The sequence below is a fragment of the Camelus dromedarius genome, chromosome 6 (assembly GCF_036321535.1).
Source record: "Camelus dromedarius isolate mCamDro1 chromosome 6, mCamDro1.pat, whole genome shotgun sequence".
In the NCBI taxonomy this organism is placed as follows: Eukaryota; Metazoa; Chordata; class Mammalia; order Artiodactyla; family Camelidae; genus Camelus; species Camelus dromedarius.
Window position 1 is genome coordinate 46,568,049 of NC_087441.1, and position 13,924 is coordinate 46,581,972.

A 13,924-nucleotide genomic window follows, 5' to 3' on the forward strand; every position below is an offset into this window, starting at 1 on the left:
AAATTTCAACAGGGAAGTATCAAGAGAAAAAGACATGGTAGGATGTTAGAAACAAGAAAGTAAGAGTTGAGGCCACAATTGAATCATAATGAGCCTAAGTTACAAAATATTGAAACTAGGAGCAAGCAGAAGTGCTGGAAGAGAAACGTTTCAAGCCAAGGGAAGGAAGCCCAGAGATTGACCTAGGTCAGTGGGCATGACCCTCCAACTCCTGCCACAGAGCCCTGCTGTCTCCTGAAACTGGAGTGGCTCCCTAGTCCCAGTGCCACAGGCCTCGCCCCCCTCAATGCCTGTCCCTGGCTGTCTGTGAAAGACTAGCTCCATTAATGTTCCATGTTTATAGTTTTACAAAACAAACAAAAAAATCTTCCTCCTGGGCTAGTCTGCCTGAATCTGCTCCTCATGACCAAGAAAATCCTCCCACTTTATTCTGTGTGCAAACATGGTAGCATGTATCCTTGTAGCTTTTTGCCCCTAATACAAGGCATGGTAAATAATGGGCCCTCAGTAAATCAATGCTGAATCCAAGAATTTTTGAAAGCCCAAATGAACACACAAGTTCATGAAATTATTGTCCTATGTTGCAGTATCTTCAGTCTGGCTCTTTCAAAGTTGAACGTAGGATGGCCACATTGCCTAGGACCCCGCCCCTGCCCCAGACCTTCCTATTCCATGAGAGTAGAGACACGCTGCTAATTTTTAAAAATATAAATCCTTAATCAGATTTTAAAATCTCTCTCAAGAAGATAAATTCTTCTACCCTATTCTCAATCTAGTTTGTTGAATTAACCAACACAGACACACACACACACACACACACACACACACACAGAGGAATTAAATCTTTTTGATTTTGTACAGTTCTCAATAATTTTAGTGGCCTAGTTTGTGGTTCCAAATGATTCATCTAAAAATTAACCAGAACTGGTTTGGTATCATCTTCCTATGTGGAAGTTATTTTTCAATTCACTCTATTGTAGCTTTGCAAAGCAGTTAATTTGTTAGAAGAAAGCAGTTACCTTTTCTGCCATGGATATATAAAAATTAGTTTGGTTATAAGGAACTTTTTAACTTGGAGCTATTGAAAATTATTTACCATAGAAGGAACATGTATCGATCTCCTGCGATGATGAAAGCCATGGTCCCCCGTGGTGGCTGCCAGTCTAGTGGTAGTTGTTCCATCTGCTTTTCCCCACCATTAGGAGAACAATGGTAGCTTACACTACACACTGCCGTGGGCATCAGGAGAGGGAGGGAGAGGGAGGTTTGTGCTAGACAAGGGTCAGCAAACGTTTACTGCAAAGGGCCAGGTATTTTAGGTTCTGTGCACTTCATTGTCTCCATCACAACTACTCCAATCTGCCCTTGGAACACAAAAGCAGTCTCAGACAATACATAAATGAGTGAGTGCTGCTGTGTTCCAATAAAACTTTATTTATTGTCACTGACAATTGAATTTTATATAGTTTTCATGTGTCACAAAATATCATTCTTTTATTTGCAGCCAATTTAGACATGTTCAAGCTGTTCTTATCTTGTGGGATGAGAAACAGGATGAGACATGGATGCAGGTTTGAGGTCCCTGCTTCCTGCCCCACCTGAGTGCTGGAGGTTTGGGGTGCAAATAATAAATATGAGTGGGGGGCCCTAGAGTGGAAAAGACTCGGGTCTTCCTCCTAGGGTGAGTCCTGGGGAAGCTATGAACCTCCCATAGAAGCTTCATGTCCCCCATGGCACAGGGGCATCAGAGCCATGGTGGCTGAGGGGGAGGCATGGACAGAAGGACCAGGAGCTGGCTCTGTGACAAGCACCCAGAGCAGTGAGGGCAGAGCCCTCAAGTTTCCTGAGCTCCTGTTTGAAGAGAGTGTGGAGCAGGCTGACCAGCGGCCTGCAGATTCAAAGAAGGCTCTGCTGGGAAGGGAGACCTGCCTGGACCCACAGCAAGAGGCCATGGCTGGTCAGGGGACCCTCAGCGGGGACAGCAGAGGCAGAGGCTAATGCCCAAAGACCTTGTGGGATGAGACTCTCCTCAGAGGAGAAGCAGCCTGCCTCCATCCCTCTGGGTTTCTCAGAGCTGATGAAGGACTAGGGAGAGGGGCTCTTCGCCTCCTTGTGCTGGGGGGGGGGGGTGGATTGCAGCAGGACACGCTGTGAGCTCGCCAGTGCCAGGTCGGAAATGGAGCTAAGTTCTGGTGGATCTTCTTAGCAGCAGCATCTGCCTTTCCTCCAAGAATATTTTTATCCACACACAAGGAGGGGGAGTGAAAAGCCACACCCATCTCTTATCACAGGACAAGGAGGGTTTTCCAGTCCAGCTGCAAGGATGCCTGGCCACCCACGGGGCTGCCCCTTCTGTCTGAGATGGGATCACCTGGCCGTGGCAGGAAACCCAGCCAGCTCTGGTGTGCTGGACTCCGCCTGTGGGGCAGTGACATCACCCTGGTGGTGGGGGCCTCATGGGAAAACTCCTGTTCTGCAGTTCTGCATCCTAGACTCCACAGAGCTCTTGTGAGCAGGGCTGCGGTCTCGGGGAGGAGGGTGTATGTGATTCCAGAATCCCCTCAAGGTACTTGTTTAAATTTAGAGCTAGAAATGAGTGCTGGAAATGATGCAGTTGTCTGCCGTTAATTTACTCTGATGAGAAGCAAAGCTCTTACTTTCTTTATGCCTCAATTCCTTTACCTGCCTTACTGTTATGTCTTATTTGTTTAGTTCTCCCAGCCCCTCCTTACTCAATTTTTTTTCCTACTGCTGAAATCCAGTTGGCGGAAACTAAAAGTTGTAAAGCGGATATGGAATGTATAGAACCACTGTGGTTGACATCTCAGATTTTTTTTTTTAAAGCAAGTATTTATTTCTTCAGAACTAAACTTATCAATTCAAAGTAACTCTGTTTTAAAACTCAGACTCCTCTGAATAAAGTCAGTTTCTGGATTTTTTTCCCTGCCCCTGGGCCACCTTCTCCCTGGAGGCCATCCCAGTGCACAGAGGGAGATTAGGCACTGCAGCCCCAGGCACTGAGGAGAGGGGAGTTTCACCACCATCCTCTGCCCTCCACTGGCATCTACTCAGCCAGAACTTGTCACATGTGGTCCTCACAGCCATGGACTGGCACCTTCCTTCCATGCCCCCAGTCCCAACATGCCCTCCAGTCAGCAGGCCTGCACATTCACGTTTGGCTCTGCAAGCCCGCAGTGCTTGGCCACTTGGGCACACCTGGCTGCTTCCTCTTCCTCTTGCTGGGGAGTGGGCATCTCTGAGCCACTCCCTTGGCCCCTGGGAGAGTCCTTGCTGGTGCCAGACACAGCCATCTCTTGTGTGCTTGCCAAGCTCCCGGCCCACACCCAGGGAAGTTCCCCATGTGCCTAGTTCCTCCTTGACCAACCTGGGTTGGACGACTGCCTCACCTCCCTAGACTTAAAGAGGCCAAAGGTGAGAACAGGGTGTGGGGCCTTCTCAAAGACATTCAGTCATATCTATCTCAATTTCTTCTCAAACTTCTCTCACCTCAGACATATCAGGTCTTGGACTGCATGACTTAATTGATAAAGATATCCAATAACTCCAAATTAATTTATAAATTTGATGTAATCCTAATCAAAATTCTAGTTGTAATTTTTTTTTAGAAACTTGATATACTTATCCTAAAAAGTAAAGGGAAAAGTAAGTTCCAGACATAGCTAAATCAATCTTGAGACAGAAGAATAAAGAGGGGGAAATTGCCTACCAGATACTGCGACACCTACAAAGTTGTTTTTCCCATGGCAGTGGAGTGGAATTGGGAGTCCCTAGTAGTCCTTTGTTTACCCATGAACTTCATCTAACGGAGTTGGCACCACCGAGCAACAGGGGGAAGATGGGTTGTTTAGTAGGCGGTGATGAGAAAATGGGCAGTGAAAGAAAGAATGGAGAAAAATGAAGTTGGGTCTCTAGTTAACCCCACATACAAAGAAGCTTTCCAATGGATTAGGGATCTAAACACAAAAGGTAAAACTATAAAAGTAGCAGGGAAAAGCGTTGTAACCTGGGATGGGGGAAAATTTCTTAATCCAGACATCGAAAGTGCAAACCACAAGGCAAAAAAGATAGATCTGATTACATCAAAATGAAGGGTTTCTGTTAACAAGTGGCACCACAGTTGAATTGAATTTAAGAGATAGGGGACAGGTTGGGAGAAGAGATTTATGAGATGTATGATGTCTAAAAGTGACGAAGGACAGACATCTAGAACACGTAAAGAACTCTTGCAATTTAGCAAGAAAAGAGAGTACACTGAAGGAAAAGTGGGGTAAATGTATAAGCAGACAACTTACAAAAGAGGAAACCCAAAGGCTTAAGAAGGATATGAAGGAAACTGCTCATTAGTAACCAGTGAAATGCAAATTAAAGCAATGATGAGGGATCACTTTATATTCGAAGGGCACGTTAAGCTGTAAGGCTTACAGCTATTAGCCTAGCACAGTCAGAAAGCTGGGTGATGCCAAGTGCTGGCAGGATGTGGGGATAGAGATTCCTCTTGCCACCAGTGGGAGCACAGGTTGGGGACTTGTCTGGCAGTAGCTAATCAAATGAAGCATATGGATACCTCATGACCCAGCAATTCCCCTCGTGGCCTAGGGCCTGTAGACATTCTCACGCAAGCCCATTAAAGGGGCCTGTAGAAGCCGGAGTCAATCCAGGGGTTGTGGGACTTGAAGTTTATATAATTGAGGGAATCCTATTTAAGAAAAAGAGTACAAGTTTTATATATAAAGTTGGGTACAGAGCTGTGAAAAGGGTTTGTGCAGGTGAGAAGCCTCAAAGCGTAGGCTCCAACAGCCTCTCTGTGAATTTGACTCTGTAGGTAAGCAGGTTCACTGCAAAGCTGTGGGCAAAGTGGGGAGCTGAAAGCTTCTAAGCCAATTTTATTATCATATCTATGGGCTGCATGGGGATAAATAACTGGTTATATTATTTTGGCATTCTCTTTAATAGTAAGACATCGAAATAAACAAAAAATGCAGTCCTCTAGTAATGGGGATCCAGATCCCTAAACGGGCTCAAATAATCTATCGCTGAAGGTTGAGGGCTATAGGGTATAAACATGCAAATAGACCCATTGGAGATGCAGTCAAGAAGTCCCAGGGCCTCTGGCCTGGCAGGAACTTTCAGTCATACTTGGAGGGAGAAAGAATCTTGCAAAGCTTCCCAGCTTCTTTCTTTTTAGAAGTGCCTTTCGGCTAAAAAGAGTGCTTGGAAGAATAGGCTCTGTGAGACTCCCTGGGGTGTGCTGGGGCTTGCTCCACTCTGCGGGCTGAGGGGCCAGAAAGAGGCCCTGGGCAGCGTGCTGAGTTCCTCGGCCCCAGCCAGTTTTCCCAGAAGGACAGTGGGAGCTGGAAACACTGGGCTGCTCTGTGAAGTAAGGTCCCCATAGAACAGGAAGAAGCTAGAATAGCATCAGGTCCCCTCAGTGGAGCTGACTCTAGGGATCCCTACTTAGAGGACCAGAATACGCCACTATGGCATTAGGATTATTTTGAGCTGAAGACAACTGAGAAACAGCAGATGCCCCCCCAAAAGCTCTCTGCCCTCTTCTTCAATTTGCCTAAAAGCAGATTTAGATTCTTTACCACCAGGGATTCTTATCAGTCCCAAGACAGCAGGGGAGGAACTGACATAACACACCTTACTAAAACAACCCTTATCTTATCTTCTATTGGTTTCCTCCATATATTTACCTTCCCACAAGTTTGCTGCCCTTGGAAGCCTAGAACCTATTTCCATTGTTACAAATTTATTGTTCTTTGTTAAAATGCTATGTAAGCCCAAGTTCTAACCACCCCTTTGAGTTACTCATCACTGAATTTCTCGTGTGTGTGTGTGTGTGTGTGTGTGTGTGTGTGTGTGTGTGTGTGTGTGTCAGATACAGTAAACTGTTTTTACCTTGTAAAGCTGTCTTTTGTCAGTCTAATTTGCAGGGCCCCAGCTGGACATCCTAGGAGGATAGAGGAAAAAACTTTTTTCCTTGCCGAAACTAGCCACACACAGTGAGGAGGAGGTGGTGTAGGCATGTGAGTAAGAGTAACTGCAGAGACAGGGGCAGCCAAGATAAGACTAAATGACCGAGCAGGGCCCAGGCTACATTTCTGTGGCTGTGATCAGTGTGACCTGGCCTATCTGATACCCAGAACATACCCAGTTTTGTCAGTACTCATCTATATGATAAAATTATTTTCAGTAAGAATCATAAAATAGAATGGGTAATAATAATGTCCAGAAAAGAGACACAATCATACATCTTTAAAATTGAACTTCACATATATAGTTATGCCAGTAAAAAATAAAAATGAAATCAAATAAATATTACAGTACAATGAAAAGTAGAAAAAGGAAAAGGATTATATTTTTAACACATTAATACAGTTTTTGAAAAGGAGAAAACAAAGAGGCCTCATTGCAAGAATAGTCCACATCTTCACACGTACCCACCCCACAAGGCTGCCTGAGAAAACCAAGCACTGGATTGTGTTAAGAGTTGGTGAGACCAGAAACTGACACAACGTTGTAAACGGACTATACTTCAATTAAAAAAAATACAAAAAGTTGGTGAGAGGGCAGGTGGCAGGTGTTGAGATCCTGTTCTTAGCCTCGTCAGAAAGATTTAAGTGGGTCCCAGTTGCTATGGTTTGAATATTTGTATCCCCCCAAAATTCACATGTTGACACCCTAATGGTTAGGAGGTGGGGCTTCTGGGGGAGATTAGGTCATGAGGACAGAGCCCTCACAAGTGGGATTAGTGCCCTCATAAAAGAGGCCTGAAGAAGCCTTCTTGCCCCTCCTACCATATGAGGATATGACAAGGAGATGAAACAGCCATCTGCAAACTGGAGGAGGGTTCCCACGAGAACCCTGCCGTGCTGGCACCCTGAGCTGGGAGTTTCACCTGCCAGAATTGTGAGCAGTGTATTTCTGCTGTTTATAAACCACTCAATACTTTGTGACAGGAGCCTGAATGGACTAAGACACCACTGTAGAAAGGAGCCTTCATGAGGACTGTGCAGGGGAGCGAAACTCACCCCCCTAAAATGTGTTTCTTTGGCATGTGGATTATTTCAAGCTGAAAATAATTAAGGCCCAAAAGACTCAGAAAGAACCTTTAACCTTCCCCCTAACTGCCTAAAAGAATGTAGACAGAGGACCTGTTCCAGGAAGGGAGCTATTACTGTGGGTAACTGCAGTCTGAACTAGGTGTGTAGACAGGAAGGAACCTTGCAAAGTCTGTTTATTAAAATTGCCCTCTGTGTCCCATTGCCTCTGCCTGGCCTAGAAAACATTTGTTTACCAAACATTTGCTTTACCATCTCTATGTGAATTGCCTTCCTCGTCTGTGAAGTCCCCAACCACTACGCCCAGTTTACTCTTCTGTCTTTAGCTGAAGATGGTATTTAAGATGCGGCTTCAGCCATTTTGGTGATTACTTGGTTTTCCTGGGTCTCCCTCAGGTATGCATATTATGAAACTTTTCTGCGATTTTCTGTTAATCTGTCTCATGTCAGTTTAATTCTTAGGCCAGCCAGAAGAAACTGGAAGGGCAGAGGAAAATTTTCTCCCTGACAGCTGCCTGTGGCGGACCCAGTGGTTATCTATGCCTTGGAGCTGGGGGGTGGGGTTGTGATAGAGCCTGTAACAGAGCACCAAGGAGGCACCCCTGGTCACGCTGGATGGGGTTCAGGACAGAGGCCCACTGACATGGAGGAATGGGGTGCCTGGCTGGTGTTCAAGGTGGAGGGCCCCCTCTTGTTGAAGGATTATCATGGTGTGTTGTGAGTCTGTGTGTGTGTGTGTGTGTGTGAGATATGTTGGGAGGTAGCCATTGCTGCTTCAGCTCCCTGGACTCACCTCAGGCTCAGAGCACAAGGTCAGACAACAAATTCCAGCTGCCACCTGCTGGTGCATGAAGCTTCTGGTCAGGAGCTCAGCTGTCAAAGGAGAAGCTGAGCAGAGCTGGACCAGGTGACCAGACTCTAGAGAAGGGATGAACCCTGGCTGAGTAACTGAGGGCATTAACTGGTAACATTTCAGCTGGGCTTTGCCTATCAGGTGTGGAGAAGGAGGACACCCCAGGAGCCAAAGTGGAGGAGAGATATTTTGTGACCCCTTTGGGGAACTCCTGGCTGTGACAGGGGCTCTATGGCCAAAAGGGCGCAAGAACATGGAAGGGGAATTTGGGGTCAGGTTGGTGAGGGCCTTGAATGCTTGTGGGCCACAGAGTTTGGGCAATGAGAGACAACAGAAGATTTTGAAAGAAAAGAAAGGGGGGATTAAATGTTTTAGAGATACAACTCTGGAGTGGGGAAGAAGGAGAATGGGGGAGGGCAGAGGTTGATTGCGAACAGAAGACTTATTATGAAGGTACCCTCTGTCCCTGGAAGAGATAACAAGGACCTGAGTGGGGGGACAAAGAGGAAAGGCCCAGATCCCCACTAAGGTCGGTGTGAGAGAGATGAGAAAACAGATAAATACAGTCATCAGACAGAGCCCTGGGGACCATAGTGTAGCACAGATAAGCACCTCGCTGAGCACAGAGGTCAGGACTCTTCTAGAGAGGTGGTACGTGAGCTGCATCCCAGAGGATGGTCTGGGGTGAGCCAGGCAGGAAGGCTAAGCAGGAGGCGTTCCAGGCAGGAGGAACAGTCCATGTGAAGGCAGAGAAGTCCCAAAGAGCACAGGGCCTTCGGGGAACTGCAGGGGATCTGCTCTGTGCAGCTGTGTACAGGTCTGAGTAGGGAGTGTCAGGGGAGCTGGCTCACAAAGGGGCTGGACGCGCCCCCAATGGTTTATTGAGGGCAAAGAGGAACTACGGAATGTCAGAGGGTTGAAATATGGGTCTGGAGCGGACAAGCCAGGTTGGGGTGGAAGTTACAGGTTAGAGAGTCATTGGAAGCATGGTTTAGAGTAGCTAATGGGGACCTCCCAGGTTTCTCCTCTCTATTCTTTAAATTCTATTTTATGTGGCAATAAACTTACTGGTATTTTCCCCCCAGTCTAGATAATTACCAAGTGTATGATTTTTGCCAGTATGAAATTAATCTGCTCTGTGGAACAGATTGCTTGGGCAGAACAACCTTCAAATTTCGGTTCTGCAGAGGGTCTCTAGATGTGCTGAATTTGACTGTGAACTAAGTCCCAGGTGGGCTACTGAGCCACAGGCCAAGGCTGAGAAGGGAGGTGGCTCCTGCCCTTGGAGCAGGTCCTGGGAGGAGGGTCAGGGCCGTGCTGCTCTGACTTGGGCCTAGGCTATCTCTGGGGTACTCAAAAGGCCAAGGCTCCTGCTGGGGCAACTTGGGGGAAAGCAGAAAAGAGAGAGGAATGGGAGAGATGAGGCCCATTTCCTGCCAGTTCTGCAGTGACGGTGTTATACTTAGGAATTGAAACACTATTTTTTTTTTTTAGCCCATAGGAAACTCAAACTCAGAGAAAAGGAAAAAACTTTGGCATTGCTTTAACAAATTTCAAATAGACTCTACATTCCTCCGGAGCAATCCAGAATGCATGTGCTAGTTTCTTCTATACTATAGATTGCATTCTCTGGCAGGCCAGTCTCATTTGGCAATAACAATGTTCAAAGAGAAACTGCTTCATCTTCAGGTTCTGTGCCTCAGGCTTGCTGAAAAGTGGAATTGAATTACAATATGTTTTGAACTTTTAAAAACATTAAAATGGCTGGCTCAATTTATGCTAAAGTGTAAATGACTAACAACAATTTTAAGTGATAGATCTATGGTGAAATTAACATTTTGCCAGGCTCAACAGCCAGTGGAAGAGATGTAGCTTAAAATTTCTTGCATCTTCCAGATGGGGAAAATATGTGAGCTTGTGTATGAATCCCCTAAAATTAATTTATTTGTTCCACACTTATTTATTGAGGCCTATTATAGCAAAGCCTTAGAAAAATATAAGAATGGATAGAAAAATACACAGGAAAGAATTCACACAAATGAGGAAAATGTGCCTGGGAAAGTTAAATACATGTCTTGCCTGAGATTACCAAATTTACTTCAATCAATCCATAAATCTCTCAAATGTTTATTAATTATTTCAAGATGTGCCTTTCACAATACAAAGAATCACAAAGGAATATTGGAGAAATGTTACTTAGTCTGTGGCTTGAATTTACAATCTAGTTCAGGTTGCAAAAATAATATGCCTGAAGCAATTAGCCAATGAGGCAAAATAATCAGTATTTTGGTATGAAACTGTGTGGTATAAAAAAATAAGAGCATTAGCAGAGAGGAAAAATAGGCCCGAGCATGGGCATCCTCACTCCCTCTGCTCCTGGACCATACATTGGCTTGTTTTTGTATTTTGAGGAGGGCACTTTTTTTTTTTTTAAGTTTTCTTCATCTGTTTATTTACCTGGAAAAAGTAAGGTGATTGCCTGGCTGGTGGTAGCTGATCTGAACAAAATTCTTAAGTTTAATAATCTATAGGATATATGCAACAACATTTGGTGAATATTTTGGCTGTCCTTCATTAATAGGATTGGGAATCTGATTCACTGGATCCTGATTATAGTATCATAATCAGTTAAAGTTGGAGTATGCAGATCAGGTCTCTTGGTCTGAATTTTAAATAGGGGAGAGCACATATTTTTTAAGTTCTAGAAAATACAAAGAATAATATAATAAGCCCCTATGTTCCTATTACCCAGAATTAACAAATTTCGGCAAGTTCTTACTTTTGTTTCAGATACAGTTTTATATGACATGAAGGAAATTTCTTCAAGTGGACATTCCTTGTTCCACTCTTCATCCTCTCCCCTAAAGGCTTCTTTTGCTCAGCATTACACCTATAGGATTATCAAGGATGCATTTGTTCATTTTTCAGTGCTGAGTAATGTTCCATTGTGTGACTAGAACAACTTTATCCATTCTGTTATTGATGGTCACATGAGTTGTTTCCCTTTATTGGCTATTGCAAATAATCCTGCCATGAACAATCTTGTACATATCTTTTGGTGACCAAATGCACTAAGTTTTCTTGGGTATATATACCTTAGAGTGAAACGGCTGCCTTACAGTGTATGTATCTATTCAATTTTAGGAGATATCACTGGACAGTTTTCTAAGCTCAATGGGTACATTGGCACGAACACTCAGAATTTTACATCTTTTTAAGTTTTAGCCTTTTAATGGGTTATAGTAATATCTCATTTGTACTTCCCTGATCATAATGAGGTTAAGCTCCTTTTCACATATTTCAGTCATTTGAATTTCCTTTTTTGGGAGGTAACTGTTCAATTGTTTTGCCCATTTTTCTACTGTGTTGTCAGTTTTTACTTGCAAATTTGTAGGTCTTTGTATAGCTTGAATATATGTGTCCATCTGCCACAGAAGGCATGGCAACTGTCTACCAAGCTGAAGGTGACCTCCAGGATGTGCCAAATAGATATTGATAAAAGACGCTGTCAGGGCCTGCTGTATACCTGTACCCTAAAACGCTCCTGAATTTCAGACATATATACAAGAGGCTACTTAACATCTTTTCTTAGACATCTAATGGGCATCTCGTCCTTAACATGGCCTAAGCCAAACTTAACCTTGTTTTTTTTTTTTTAAAGATAGTATATAATCTCTAGGCAGGTAGGTTTTATTTATTTATTTAGTAAATTTTTTCCTTTCTTTCAGTTGGAGGTACTGAGAATTGAACCTGGGACCTTGTGCATGCTAAGCACATGCTCTACTACTGAGCTATACCCCTCACCCAAGCCAAACTTAATTCTACTTTTTCACACCACCAGTTAACAAATAGAAAAATCTTGCGTTCTTCCAGTTGCAAAAATCCTAGCTCTGTCTTTGATTTTTCTCTTTCTCTTACAACTCTGTTGGTTCTGTCCTCAAGATATATCCAGAACCTGACCACTTTTTTACCACCCCTATAGCTTTCAACATGGTCCAAGCCACCATCATATCTGGCCTGTTTCTAGACTTTAACCCCTGTAGTCAACAGCTAGAGGGATCCTGTTCCAATATGTCAGAAGATGGCTGTTCTCAGGTCAAAAATCCCCGAGTGGTTGCCCAAGTTTCCCAGAGTTCAGGCTAAAGAACTTACATGCCTATACACCCTACATGTCCCCTAACCCTAACCCCTACCCCCCACCATTCTCTTTTCTTCACTTTGTTCCCACCACACTGGCTACCTGGCTGTTCTTTGAGCATACTGAGCACATTCCTGCCTCAGGGTCTTTGCACTTGCTTTGTTTCCTTTATTAGAACATCCCTCATCCCAATAAACAGAGACAAGGAGTCTCTTAATGCCCACCCCCCCCCTTTGCTAGTGAGGCCTTCTCTTACCACTCAATGGCACCCTATCCCTACTTCATTTCATTTCTCTCCATAGCAGTTATCGTGTAATGTGATGTATTATATATTTATTTTCTTATTTATTTAGTCTTTTTCATCCCCTATTAAAATGTAGTTTCCATTAGGTTAAGGACTTTGTCTTGTTTTTTTAGTACTGTGTCCTCTAGACACAGCCTAGAACAATGCTTCACATGTAGGAGATGCTCAATAAATAATTAAAGGAATGAGTGCTGGGATCTTAGAGATGGTCTGGTCTGGTCTCAATTCAGAGAAGGGAGCAGGCTGCTACACATTTAGGGAGTGGTAGAGCTGGGACAAGAACCCAGCTCCCTTTTTTTCTGTTCCATTGCCCTTCCTGTCCCACTACTTTCTACTCATCTATGGAAGCTCAATACTGATAACTGATAATTAAGTGAAATAATAGGGAATAATACAGAATGTGTTCCTGAACGTTTTGCCAAATAAAACTATGTTGCTCTTTCAGTCTATTAACTTATAGTCCAAAGCAAATGTCAACAGTCAGCGGAAGGGAGTGAGGCATGAGTTATCATAGCTGATAAAATAGCAGGCTACTGATCACGTGAGTCATTGTTCTGCCCCAGGGAACAATGGTCTGAGTTGTCTGCAAAGGTAAATGACTCTGGTAAAGAACTTGGTTTGCTCCTTTGATGAATAGGTGAGGGAAGGATCTGCTCAATGGCCCCTTTTACTCTGTTCTCTACCTAAGCAGTGGCTCCATGAGCTACTGTTCATAAGCTCAGTGTCTACAATTCAGAACCCAGAAAGGGAAGTGGCTTACGCTGCTTTTGCAGAGAGGATGTACATGGGAAAGAACGTCGTGCCTGCCCCCCACCCATCTCTCTCCCATCCCTTCCCCTGTGCCATCATCCCTCATTATCCTTTTAGCAAAGTCTGCTTTGCTAGGACAATTTAATTAAGCCAAAACAATTTCCTAGGTCCCCAGGTCCTTTCTTTCCCCACCTTGTTTTCATGTGCCTTCCTTTCTCTGTACTCTATTCAAATACATTTTCTGTAATGGCTAAACATAGAGCTGGGATGCAAACTCAGAAAGAATGGTATTATTTTATTTGCATATTTCCATAATTTCTCCAGCAATAATGATGAATGGGAGTGGTGGAGGGGTTTCAGATGTCAAATTTGCAGATAGGCTGTGTCAGAAAGTTGTCCCTTTGCTAATTTAAAATAAATCATTATAAACACTGTGATGCACATATGTATAAATTAACTCTAATTTTCACCCTAGGAGTTACGGATAGCATGTGAAGGAAACTAATCAGGAAATCACCATCTAGAAGTGGTTATGTAGGCATTATAAATGTTGTTATAAGAATCTATTTCAGAGGGTATGTCAATTAGCCTAAGTGATATATGGAATACTTTTTTATTGGCTAAATGAACAGTGTTCAAGCCATAAGGTTGTATAAAAGAGTGACAGGTCCCACCATCCTTACATGGAAATAGGGTACCTTTTCAGCAAGCCCATGAGTCTTATACATTGGGGCAGTGCTCCAGGTCCAGAAATCCACCTGGCCCCGCCTCCTTCTACCATGTGGGGGGCTTAG